The 11,902-nt window shown below is 45.6% G+C and overlaps 1 pseudogene; it reads left to right on the plus strand.

The window, feature by feature from the left end:
* The first annotated feature begins 9,583 nt into the window (after window positions 1-9,583).
* On the plus strand, window positions 9,584-11,397 carry LOC119364616 (annotated as a pseudogene).
* Window positions 11,398-11,902: the final 505 nt, after the last annotated feature.

Genomic DNA, 11,902 nt, shown 5'->3' on the forward strand with positions numbered 1-11,902 from the left:
TTTACTCTCTCTTTCTTTCTCACCCTAACTATAATGAGCTACGAGTCTTCGGTTGTCTTTGCTTTCCCAACATCTATGCCACAACAACTAATAAGCTGTCCCCACGATCTCTTCCGTGTGTTTTCTTAAGATACTCTGATGAACACAAAGGCTATAGGTGTCTTGATCTTGTTTCTGGTCACGTACATATCTCTCGTCATGTCACTTTCGATGAAACGGTTTTTCCTTTCTCTACTACCTCAATAGACAACAAACCTAAATCTGCATCCAAACCATCTCATTCTCCCTCTAAATCCCCTCTTTTTACTCATCTCATACCTGATAATCCTGCCCCGGCAGCGCCTCCACCTTCTCCTGTCGCCACGCCGACCTCTACCGCGGCAGCAGATTCTGCCACGGCCACGCCCCCATCACCCCCATCTCCCACCGTCGCCACGCCACTTTCTGCCGCGGCAGCCTCGCCCATGTCCGCACCCTCCGCTGCGCCGGACAACTCTCCCTCTCCGTCACCACCAATTCTACCACCCAATGTCGTCCCTGTTCCTGCTCCTATCAATGACCACACTATGCGCACCCGTGCCAAATCAGGTTTTTCTCAACCAAATAAGAAGCTTAATTTACAACGCTAAATCTGACGCACATACTGTTTTAACTAACTTTCAACGTTATGTAGCTACTCATTTCCTTCTTCCTATTTGTTTCATACAATGTGATAATGGTAAAGAATTTAATAATATTGCAAACCGAAACCTTTTCCTCATACACGGCATTCTCCTTCGGTTCTCATGTCCATACACCTTACCACAAAATGGCAAAGCTGAACGCTCTCTTCGCACAATCAATGATATTATTAGAACACTTCTTATCCAGGCATCCATGCCACCCAATTTCTGGGCTGAAGCACTGCGTACTGCCACTTATCTTTTGAATATTCGCCCATCCAGTGTAAATCCTAAAAAAACTCCCTTTTACTCTCTCTTTCTTTCTCACCCTAACTATAATGAGCTACGAGTCTTCGGTTGTCTTTACTTTCCCAACATCTACGCCACAACAACTAATAAGCTATCCCCACGATTTCTTCCGTGTGTTTTCTTAGGATACTCTGATGAACACAAAGGCTATAGGTGTCTTGATCTTGTTTCTGGTCACGTACATATCTCTCGTCATGTCACTTTTGATGAAACGGTTTTTCCTTTCTCTACTACCTCAATAGACAACAAACCTAAATCTGCATCCAAACCATCTCATTCTCCCTCTAAATCCCCTCTTTTTACTCATCTCATACCTGATAATCCTGCCCCGACAGCGCCTCCACCTTCTCCTGTCGCCACGCCGACCTCTACCGCGGTAGCAGATTCTGCCACGGCCGCGCCCCCATCACCCCCATCTCCCACCGTCGCCATGCCACTTTTTGCCGCGGCAGCCTCGCCCATGTCCGCACCCTCCGCTGCGCCGGACAACTCTCCCTCTCCGTCACCACCAATTCTACCACCCAATGTCGTCCCTGTTCCTGCTCCTATCAATTACCACACTATGCGCACCCGTGCCAAATCAGGTTTTTCTCAACCAAATAAGAAGCTTAATTTACATGTTACCACTAATCTCTCTCCTATCCCTAAAGCTTACAAATCTGCTCTTCTTGATCCTAACTGGGCCGCTGCCATGCGTGATGAATACAATGCTCTTCTCTCCAACAACACCTGGTATCTGGTTCCCCGTCCTCCTAATGCAAATATTGTCTCTGGTAAATGAGTCTTTCGTCAAAAATTTAACTCTGACGGTAGTCTTTCTAGGTATAAAGCTCATTGGGTTTGTCATGGCTTCTCTCAACAACACGGTATAGATTATGATGAGACGTTTTCTCCTGTCGTAAAACCTAGCACTATTCGAACTATTCTTAGCATAGCGGTCTCATCAACATGGCCAATCCATCAATTAGACGTTAAAAATGCTTTTCTTCACGGCTCTCTTCATGAAACTGTATATTGTCAACAACCCTTAGGTTTCGAGGATTCTACATCTCCCAATCATGTTTGTCTTCTTCAAAAATCTCTCTATGGCCTTAAACAAGCTCCCCGTGCATGGTTCCAACGCTTCTCTACCTTCCTTCAAACTATAGGTTTTTCTCCTTCTCGTTCAGACTATTCTCTTTTTGTTTATCATTCTAACATCCACGTTGCCTATCTTCTTCTTTATGTAGATGATATTGTTCTTACAGCCTCTTCTACTGACTTTCTTCAACACATTATCTCACTTCTCCAGCACGAATTTTCCATGACTGATTTAGGTTCTCTCCATCATTTTTTGGGTATTGCTGTCACACGTGATCATAAGGGTCTTTTTCTTTCTCAACGTCAGTATTCTATTGAACTTTTAAACAAGGCCGGTATGTTAGATTGTCAACCCTCTCGCACACCTGTAGATACCAATTCTAAACCCTCCTCCGATGGTGAAACTTTTTTTGATCCCACACTTTATCGTAGTTTAACTGGTGCTCTTCAGTATCTCACACTTACTCGTCCTGAACTATCCTATGATGTACAACAAGCCTGTCTTTTTATGCATGATCCTCGTGTCCCTCATTATAATCATGTCAAACGAATCCTTCGGTATTTCAAAGGAACTCTCGATCACGGTCTCCACATCAATTCATCTTCACCTGCATCATTGACAGCTTATTCGGATGCTGAGTGGGCTGGTTGTCCAGACACTCGTCGATCCACTTCAGGATACTGTGTTTACCTTGGTAACAGTCTTATTTCTTGGTCCTCGAAGCGCCAGCTTACGGTCTCTCGTTCGTCGGCTGAGGCAGAGTACAGGGTTGTTGCACATGCAGTTGCGGAGACAGTTTGGTTGCGCCAATTACTTGAGGAACTTCATCATCCTCTTCATCAGGCCACGGTGGTTTACTGTGATAATATTTCTGCAGTCTATATGTCAGGCAATCCAGTGCAGCATCGACGCACCAAGCATATTGAGATCGACATTCACTTTGTTCGTGAGAAAGTTGCTTTGGGACAAGTTCGTGTTCTTCATGTTCCTACCACGGCACAGTTCGCTGATATCTTCACCAAGGGGCTTGCAACCGCGCCATTTACAGATATTCGATCCAGTCTCAACGTCATCGAGCCTTCCGTTGACACTACGGGGGGATGTTAGAGTATACGAGTAGGACTCGTATTAGACTTGTACTCCAAGTTAGTTTAGGCTAGGTCGGTTATCCTATGCACTATATAAACATTGTAATCCGGCTGTATCCAATCAAGTAATATACAAGTTTACACAACTTTGTAGTTCTGACCCAGGCTTAATTAGTATTTGGGCTTTCTCATTATTTAACCTAACAATAAGCCTCCCATTTATGGATGTTGTAAAACTTCCGAAGGAATAACTATGTCAGTTTTGTTTATTTAGTATAAAAATATTGCACCACAGAATGAACATCAGAAGCCTATCTTGAACACTTACATTTTTATATTGGGCCTCTTGTCATACTTCATAATTTATTTTTTCCAGAACTGCTCTCTCATCGTCGGGGAATTTTCCCAGAACTGCTCTCTCAACATACACTTGTTATTCTGTTCTCATCAAGGGACTTCAGATTTTTGAAAGGTACAAATCCACGTCCTTCAAATACGAGAAAAGAGAACAAGGATCAACATGTAATTTGATGAAACCAAACCGGTGTGTGACCTAGTTCCGGCATTGTGGCTTGGTTGGGGCATCCGGCTTTAGATGTTAGGATTTGGTGCGATGTCTGTTTGGTATTAGGCTCGGACATTTGGCACTCCTTCATCAAGGGGATAGGAGTAGCGACATGTGTGTTGCCAAGATGGTGGCTTCAGTCATACTGATATATCACTTTGTAAGGTCTTTGTAAATAATTAATAAAATGGTTGCATGCATCATTCAGATGTAGAGGCCGGGGGTATATCCTCCTTTTCAAAAAAAAAATTTGATGAAACTCAAACTGAGAATAACAAGTGTTGCTTTCGAAATAACACCTTATGTCGTCAATGCATGTGATCCATTTGATGGAATGCTTCATTGGTTTCAGGCATTGAGTCCATATTGGAACATACTTGCTTCCTTTGGGCTTTTAGTTCACTAATCTCCTCAATGAAAAAAAAGTTTCTCTTTTTCAAACAAATTGTATCATGTTTCTTGTTCCATAGTATTCTCTTTCCTCATGATTCATGATCTAAAACATCGGAATAGTTTTGAGATTAGATGCCAGATCAAAACCATATAATACTGTAACACGGGGAGGGGAATACAGTCACCATCAAGGAATTCTTACCAGCTCCTCCATTTATTCACCTGAATTTGCTTGATTAAACTATCCAAACATTGAGCATCCACTATCTAGATGATTCCTCTTATCAGCCTATAATATATTAATCCAAAAGTCAGAAACATTCCAAGGAAGGAAAAGGAGACTGTTACCTTTTGTTTTTTTTCTTGCAAACATTAATTGCATCTCTTTCTTGAGTCAGACGATTCAGATGAGCTTGTATATTTTCCCTTGCCCAAACATCAACACCAGCAAGTTCTAGAACCATCAGTGTGAAGTACTTGTGTGGCCTAATGAACCTGCATATTCACCATGAAGAACACCATTAGAGTAGCAGAGATGTCACCTTAAGAACAACGGACTGGAACACGCCAAGGGCTTCATCTAGGACCACCAGGTCACCGCGACGGGGCCACGGAGAGCACCACGATGAAGCGGGCCCAAACGACATCGCCGCCGCCACAATGTCGGTGAGTTCGTAGGCTAGAGGTAGATTGCGATGGCCAGCGCTACTGTAAATGCAAACCCCCGTGCACCGGCCTCGTCCTCATCTGTTTCAGCGCCGGTCGCCAGTAACGCGCTCCTCACGGTGGAACACCATGGCGACGCGATGCACACGGCGGCCGACACCATCGCGACTTGGCGAGCATGCCGGGGAACGAGGCCAGATCATCGGCGGTAGTGCGGAGAGGGGGGGCCAGTTCTGATGGCGGCGGGACAGCGCTTGCAAGCGACGTTTGGTGGGTGGGAGGATTTGGTTCTTGGCCCTAGCAGATCATGGATGTGTCCTGTGGATTGGACTAGAGGGTCGCACGAGGGGAGAATCTACTACCCTATAAGGAAGAGAGGGGCAGACCCAAACAATTAAATTCATTCATTTACAAAATTTGATGGCCCATAATCCTTCTGTGTTTAACGCTACAAGCCACGCACAAACCACACATTAATTCGATCGCTAACCCTGCCCCGCGACGTGCTTTCAGTCGAGACGTGCGTTGCACGTGCATGCTTACTAGTCCTGAGAAAGGAACGACGTGTGTCGTCGTCCAGCAACAATTGGTAATCGTGAGGTGTGCGTGCGTGGGTAGGATTGTTTTTTTTCTTCTGTAAACCGAAGGTGGAACTGGAAGAAGGTAAAAAGAATCTTTGTATGGAACGATCGACGAGAGGGTCGTAGAAGGAGGTGGTCAAACCATCAGGATGTTCGATTCTGCTTTAATAGTAGAGATTAGGTATCCAAAATGGCAGACAAGTGTGTATGAATTTTTCAGAAAAATGCGCTAGCGAGCCGGCTCGTTACTGTAGTCGCACGCTACGAGAGATCCCGTATGCCTTGGTTAAAGCAAGAAAAAGTCGTTAGATTGGCAGCGCCACACTTAAAGAAATAAACGACAGATGCAAAACATAAACACCCGGTAGCACAAATTCGAATAAACAAAAGTATGTGTGAGGGATCGAACCAAGGTCCTATTGCTAGGAACAGCGTCACTAGCCACCATCATTACTGAGATTAGGTGTCCAAAATGGTAGGCAAATGTGTATGAACTATAAGCCATAAACGGATTGAACTTATCCATCATTACTGAGATTAGGTGTCCAAAATGGCAGCCAAGTGTGTATGAACTATAAGCCATAAACAGATTAAAATTATTTTGAAATTTTAAACATGATTTTCATGTTAAAAAAAGTTAATGTTTTTTGAAACTCGAACATTTTCTAATTTCTGAATTTTATAAAAAGGTAGAACATTTTTTGAAACAAAAAGATTTTTGAAACAAAAAGATTTTTTGAAAAAGAACCAATTTCAAAGGGGGGCATTTTTTAAATTACGAACAATTTTTTGAAAATGTAAACTTTTTTGACAAACAAGAATAAAAACTAATAATGTAAATATTTTTTTGAAATTCTGAACAAGTTTTTGAAAATGCGAACATGTTTTGACAAACAAGAAAAAATTCTAATAATGCAAACATTTTTTGAAATTATGAACAAAATGCAAATACTTTCTGAAATTCCCTGAACAGTGTTTGAATTGTTAAACACATTTTCAAAACATGAATTGTTTATCATGAACATATTTGCAAAATAAAATTCCAGAACATTTTTTCAATTTGTGAACAAAACTTCCAAAGCGGACATTTTTGAGATCACTGGAACATGTTTTGATTTCGGGAAACAAATTTTGAATATATGAACAGTTTGTGAATTTGTGAACAAATTCTGAAAGTGGGAACATCTTATTCCCACATATTTTCTGAATTTGTGAACAAAAATTAAAATGCGAACATTATTGAAATTTGAAATTCTAAACATTGTTGAATTTTCGAAGATTTGTTGCAAACTAGAGGTTTTTTAAAATTCTAGCTTTTGGAATATGTGAACAAAATTTTAAAAGAGGAACATTTTAGAAAAAATGAAGTTTTTTTTAAATGCAAACACTTTTTAAATTTCTTAAGATTCATTGAAAAATAAAAATAAAAAGGAAAGAAAAGGTAAAACTAAACAAAGAAAATAAAAAACAAAAATGAAAGAAAAAGAAAAAGAATAGAAAATAATAGGAGAAAGAGGGAAAACCGAAAAAGGAAAAGACAAAAAAAGGGTTCAAGAACTTCCTTTACGTTCTAGAAGGTTCCAAAAACCAGAGAAAACCGACTAGAACCTGCTAGAACGTTCCCAAAACCGGCCAGTACTGTAGCATGTTTTTACAAATAATTGGGCCGGCCCAGGTCGCTCGCTTGGTGCGAATCACAATCTGCCGCAGGATGCGACAGATAGGATTTTCCCATTTGTGGTCGTGTGTTGTTTTTTTTAGGGGTAAAACCAAGTTGTATTCATCATAGACCACAAATAGTGGGATACAAATTGGATCATAGGGTTGGCCAAGCCATATGTGGCGCCCCTGACCAAGATTAAGATAGTACTATGTGCTTCGACTTTAGCTGCATGACTTTCAAAATTAAAAAAACAATTCATAGTACTTGACTTGAGCCTAATTTCACTAATTATAGCACCAAAACGACCTTTAGATCCCTTACTGATGTCTAGGATAACCTGCTTGGAGTCCGAGGAGATGACAAAATTTTGAACGTGAAGATCTTCAGCAAGGGACAGGGGCTCTCTGCATGCGATGGCCTCAAGGGTTGCCGGATCCTCGAATCCAGCTATCACCAGTGATGAGCTGCCAACATAATTGTCGTTGCTATCACGGCACACTGCTGCTACAGATTTCTCTCATCTTGCACGCACCCGGGCGTCCACATGGATCTTCATGAACCCAGCCGGTAGAGCCTTTTGGCGTTTCTGAATAATTGCAGGCAAGTTTAATGCTAGTTGGGTAGGTTTTTGCTGCTTATCCCTGATTATGTTGAGCTCGTTTATAAACCTTTTCGCAAACATGAAGGTCGATTGGAGTCGTGCGTTGGTGTTGGCCTAAACAAAGACAAAGGTCATCGAGCCACCATCGGAATTTTCGCATGGCGGAGACGGGCGGTGACCCATCAGCACGCACTAACCCCCGGCCCAACCCTGGACGCTAGTTGTCGTGGCATCTGCCTCCTGGACGCACACGTTCCTTTCCCCCGTGGTGTGCCCATCCATTGCAACAGCTAGCCACCGTGGCGTCCCACTCGAACCGCCCCGCCACTTAGTGTTGTTAGAGATATATTTGAGATACATGTATTTGGCAGTCTTCGATTTGTAATCCGTCTCCTATCTTATCTCTAGAAGAGTCTTCTTGCCCTTCAAGTCTTGTACGCAATATATACTCGCCCTTCAGGCTCAATAATATATCTATCATATTCCGTCAATCCCTCTCTATTCCCTTCTAACATGGTATCAACCTAACCTATCCAATCCTAGCCGCCGCCCACCGCTTCCGCCCCGCGCGTCACCCCCGGGGAGGTCAGCCTCCATGATCGCCGTCGGGGCCACACCGCCCGTACTTAGGATTCGTCCGCCGGTCGTGTTGACCGGTTGCTCTAGAAAGTCTTTTTCCCGAACCCTTTCTCAGGATTTTTTCTCTCTCTCCCGCCGGTCATCTTGATCAGTGTTTCTTTTTTTGGTTTTCCGATCTAAATCGGTTTGCGTCGCCCATCGCCGTCGTCGACCCCCTGTGGCCTCTACTCCAACACCGGCACAAACCGTCCGGCTCCATTACTGACCCGGGGGCCTCGCACAACAGGCGGCCCCTCACGTCCGTCGTCCGCACGCCGGCCCGCCCATTGATCTACGTCGGCCGTCTCCGTCCTGCTCCGACAGGGACTCCTGCATCGCCCCGACCCGGCGGATTCAGGCCATGCGGCGGCCCATCATAGCCATTGTTCGCGCACCGGCCCACCCATCGATCCACGCCACCGCATTCGCCGCGTCTGCACGGCGGCCCTGCGGTCTGCCTCGACGGCCTCGTCCCTGGCTGCGTCAGGCTCATCGGCTGCCTAAGCTCGGGCGCCGCTGCTACGTTGGTCGCTCCGGCCTCGCTGCCCGGGCGCCGACGCTGTTTTGGTAGCCCGGCTGCCGGTGCTGACGCGCTCGTCCGCATGTCGTCCCACGCCGTCCGCCGGCTTCATCTCGGACTCCGCCGCCATCCCGCCTTCGCCGAGCGGTGTCTCCGACTAAACCTGGGCAAACGTCGGGCCGGGCCGGGTTTCGGGCCGGGCTTGTAAAAGCCCGACCTTCATTTTTCAAGCCCGAGCCCGGCCCGAAGCCCGAAATACTTCATATTTTCAAGCTCGAGCCCGGCCCGAAATCAAGCCCGAAGCCCGAAAGTCCGGCCCGAGCGCTGTTTTTTAGTACGCGCATGTGCAAGCCCGGCCCGAAGCCCGAAAGCCCGGCCCGAAATACAGAAAAATTGAAGCCCGAGCCCGGCCCAAACTTTCTTTCGGGCTGCAAAACAAAGCCCGAGCCCGGCCCGGGTTTTTTGGGCCAGGCTCGGGCCGGGTCGTCGGGCCGGGCTGCCCATGCCCGGGTTTATCTCCGACCTCGCGCGCGATCGGCTTGATCATCAGCTCACCGTCGACACTCACTGTCATGGAGTACGAAAAATCTAGAAGAGTACCTCACCATTTTTGTGGCGGTGCGGCGGGCGTCATCGATGTGCATTTCAATTTAACAATATATTAGAAGATTTTTTTATCATGTCCATTTCAATTTAACGTACGCGACCCTCTGCTCTAGTTTGACAGCTCATTCAACCCGCAGCCTGGTGACCTACTCCATGACGCCCTCGACCGCACTATAAATTGCACCGCAGCATTGCACTCAAAGCTCCCGACCTACTTACTCATCCACCAATCATCAGTCCATCACACACGCAGCGCAGGCACGAACGCCATGGCTGCTGCTCCGGTGGTCGTGCCGCGCATGAAGCTGGGCTCTCAGGGGCTGGAGGTCTCGGCGCAGGGCCTCGGCTGCATGGGCATGTCCGCTGTCTACGGCGAGCGCAAGCCCGAGCAGCATGATCGCGCTCCTCCGCCACGCCGTCGCCGCCGGCGTCACCTTCCTCGACACCTCCGACATCTACGGCCCCCACACCAACGAACTCTTGCTCGGCAAGGTAGGTTACTTTACTATAGCCACCCGACGTGTTCCTTGGCTCCCTGCACGCGGATGTCTGACCGGCCCGAGTTCTCCGTGTGATAAAGCAGGCGCTGCAGGGAGGGGCGAGGGAGAAGGCCCAGTTGGCCACGAAATTCGGCATCACGCCAGCCAGGGAGGTCCGCGGCGACCCGGCGTACGTGCGGGCGGCGTGCGAGGGCAGCCTCGCTCGGCTCGGCGTCGACTGCATCGACCTCTACTACCAGCACCGCATTGACAAGAATGTTCCCATCGAGATCACGGTCAGTCCCTACTACAGTACGTAGTAGCACTTGTTCAGCTTCGTTTCATTTACAGATTGAGGGCTTGTAGGTATTGACCAGCCTACTTTCTTGACTTCCGTTTGCCAATTGCATGCAGATGGGTGAGATCAAGAAACTAGTCCAGGAAGGAAAGGTGAAATACGTCGGGTTGTCGGAGGCCTCGGCGACGACAATAAGAAGGGCACACGCAGTTCATCCCATCACGGCCGTTCAGCTGGAGTGGTCTCTGTGGTCAAGAGATGTTGAAGAAGATATAATCCCAACTTGCAGGTTTTTGCATTGCAATGACTACACACCTGCTTTCTTTTTTCACAATTTCTTTTCAAAAACCATCTTCATAGTGCTTATGATACGTCCTCCTTATGTAATCCCAGAAAAAACTTACAAATTGTTTTCTGTTTCAGAGAACTTGGCATTGGAATTGTGGCGTACAGTCCACTAGGCAGAGGTTTTCTATCCACTGGACCTAAACTGGTGGACACATTACCAGAGGACGATTTTCGCAAGGTAATGAACCACCCATGATCCTTCATTCCTACATGCGGTTTAGCTAGCTTACTTTTCTCCTTCCTCCTTTTCCTAACAAATGTATCCCATTGCGTTTCTAGAATCTCCCAAGATTCCAACCCGAGAACATGGAGAAGAATGCGGCAATATTCGAGCGTGTGAGCGAGATGGCTACAAAGAAGGGTTGTACGTCGTCGCAGCTCGCGCTGGCTTGGGTTCACCACCAGGGAAGCGATGTGTGCCCCATACCTGGCACAACCAAAGTTGAGAATTTCAGCCAGAATGTGAGAGCACTGTCTTTGCAGCTCAAGGCTGAGGAGATGGCTGAGCTGGAGTCGTACGCCGCCATGGATGCTGTCCATGGTGATCGGTACCACAACGCGTATCTGATGAATCTAAACACTTGGAAGGACTCTGAGACCCCTTCCCTGTCATCCTGGAAAGCCACGTAATTGGGTATCATGGGAATCACTATGCTGATGCTCAGTACAACTGTTTTGAAATAGTTACAAATCAAATAATTTCATGAGCACCCCGTGCATGGAAGGAATCATGGAACCACCAATTGTTTACTCATGCCTCCGTTCCAAATTAATTGACACAACCTCTATACATCATCTATACAATAACAACCTCTATACATCATCTATACAATATTGTATAGAGGCCGCGTCAATTAATTCGAATCGGAGAGAGTAGCACAACCTCCCTACGATACGCTCATAGCACTAAGTAAGAAATACCCTTGTATTTGGACAAGATGTATCCCTGAGTTTCTAATTTTTTGACTACTTGTGGCTCTAATTCTCAATCAACCTTTTACCCTTCAATCCCCTAAATATTTACTTCGTCAAATCAAAGAAAGAAACACATGCTAATATCCCCATTCAAATCAAAGAAAGAACACATGCTAATATTCCCGTTCATTCCCTACCCTGCAACACTGGGAATCTCATTCCTCGCGCGGGTTGAGGGATAGCGACGAAACACGCACCCTCGCCCCGGTAATGGGTCAGGCTGTTAGTCTATTTCTGTCCTTTTTCTTTCTTCTGTTCTTTTTTTTCTTTATTAATTTTTCACTTTTATTTTTATTTTTAGTTTCCAATCTATGAACTTATTGGAAAAATAATAAACTATTTTTAAAATTACAAACTATTTTCATATTCATGAACTTTTTTGAAAATCAAGAACAATTTTTAAATTCATAAAGTTATTGAAAATCAAGGACAATTTTCAAATTCATCAT

The sequence above is a fragment of the Triticum dicoccoides genome, chromosome 2B (assembly GCF_002162155.2).
Source record: "Triticum dicoccoides isolate Atlit2015 ecotype Zavitan chromosome 2B, WEW_v2.0, whole genome shotgun sequence".
Taxonomy (NCBI): domain Eukaryota; kingdom Viridiplantae; phylum Streptophyta; class Magnoliopsida; order Poales; family Poaceae; genus Triticum; species Triticum dicoccoides.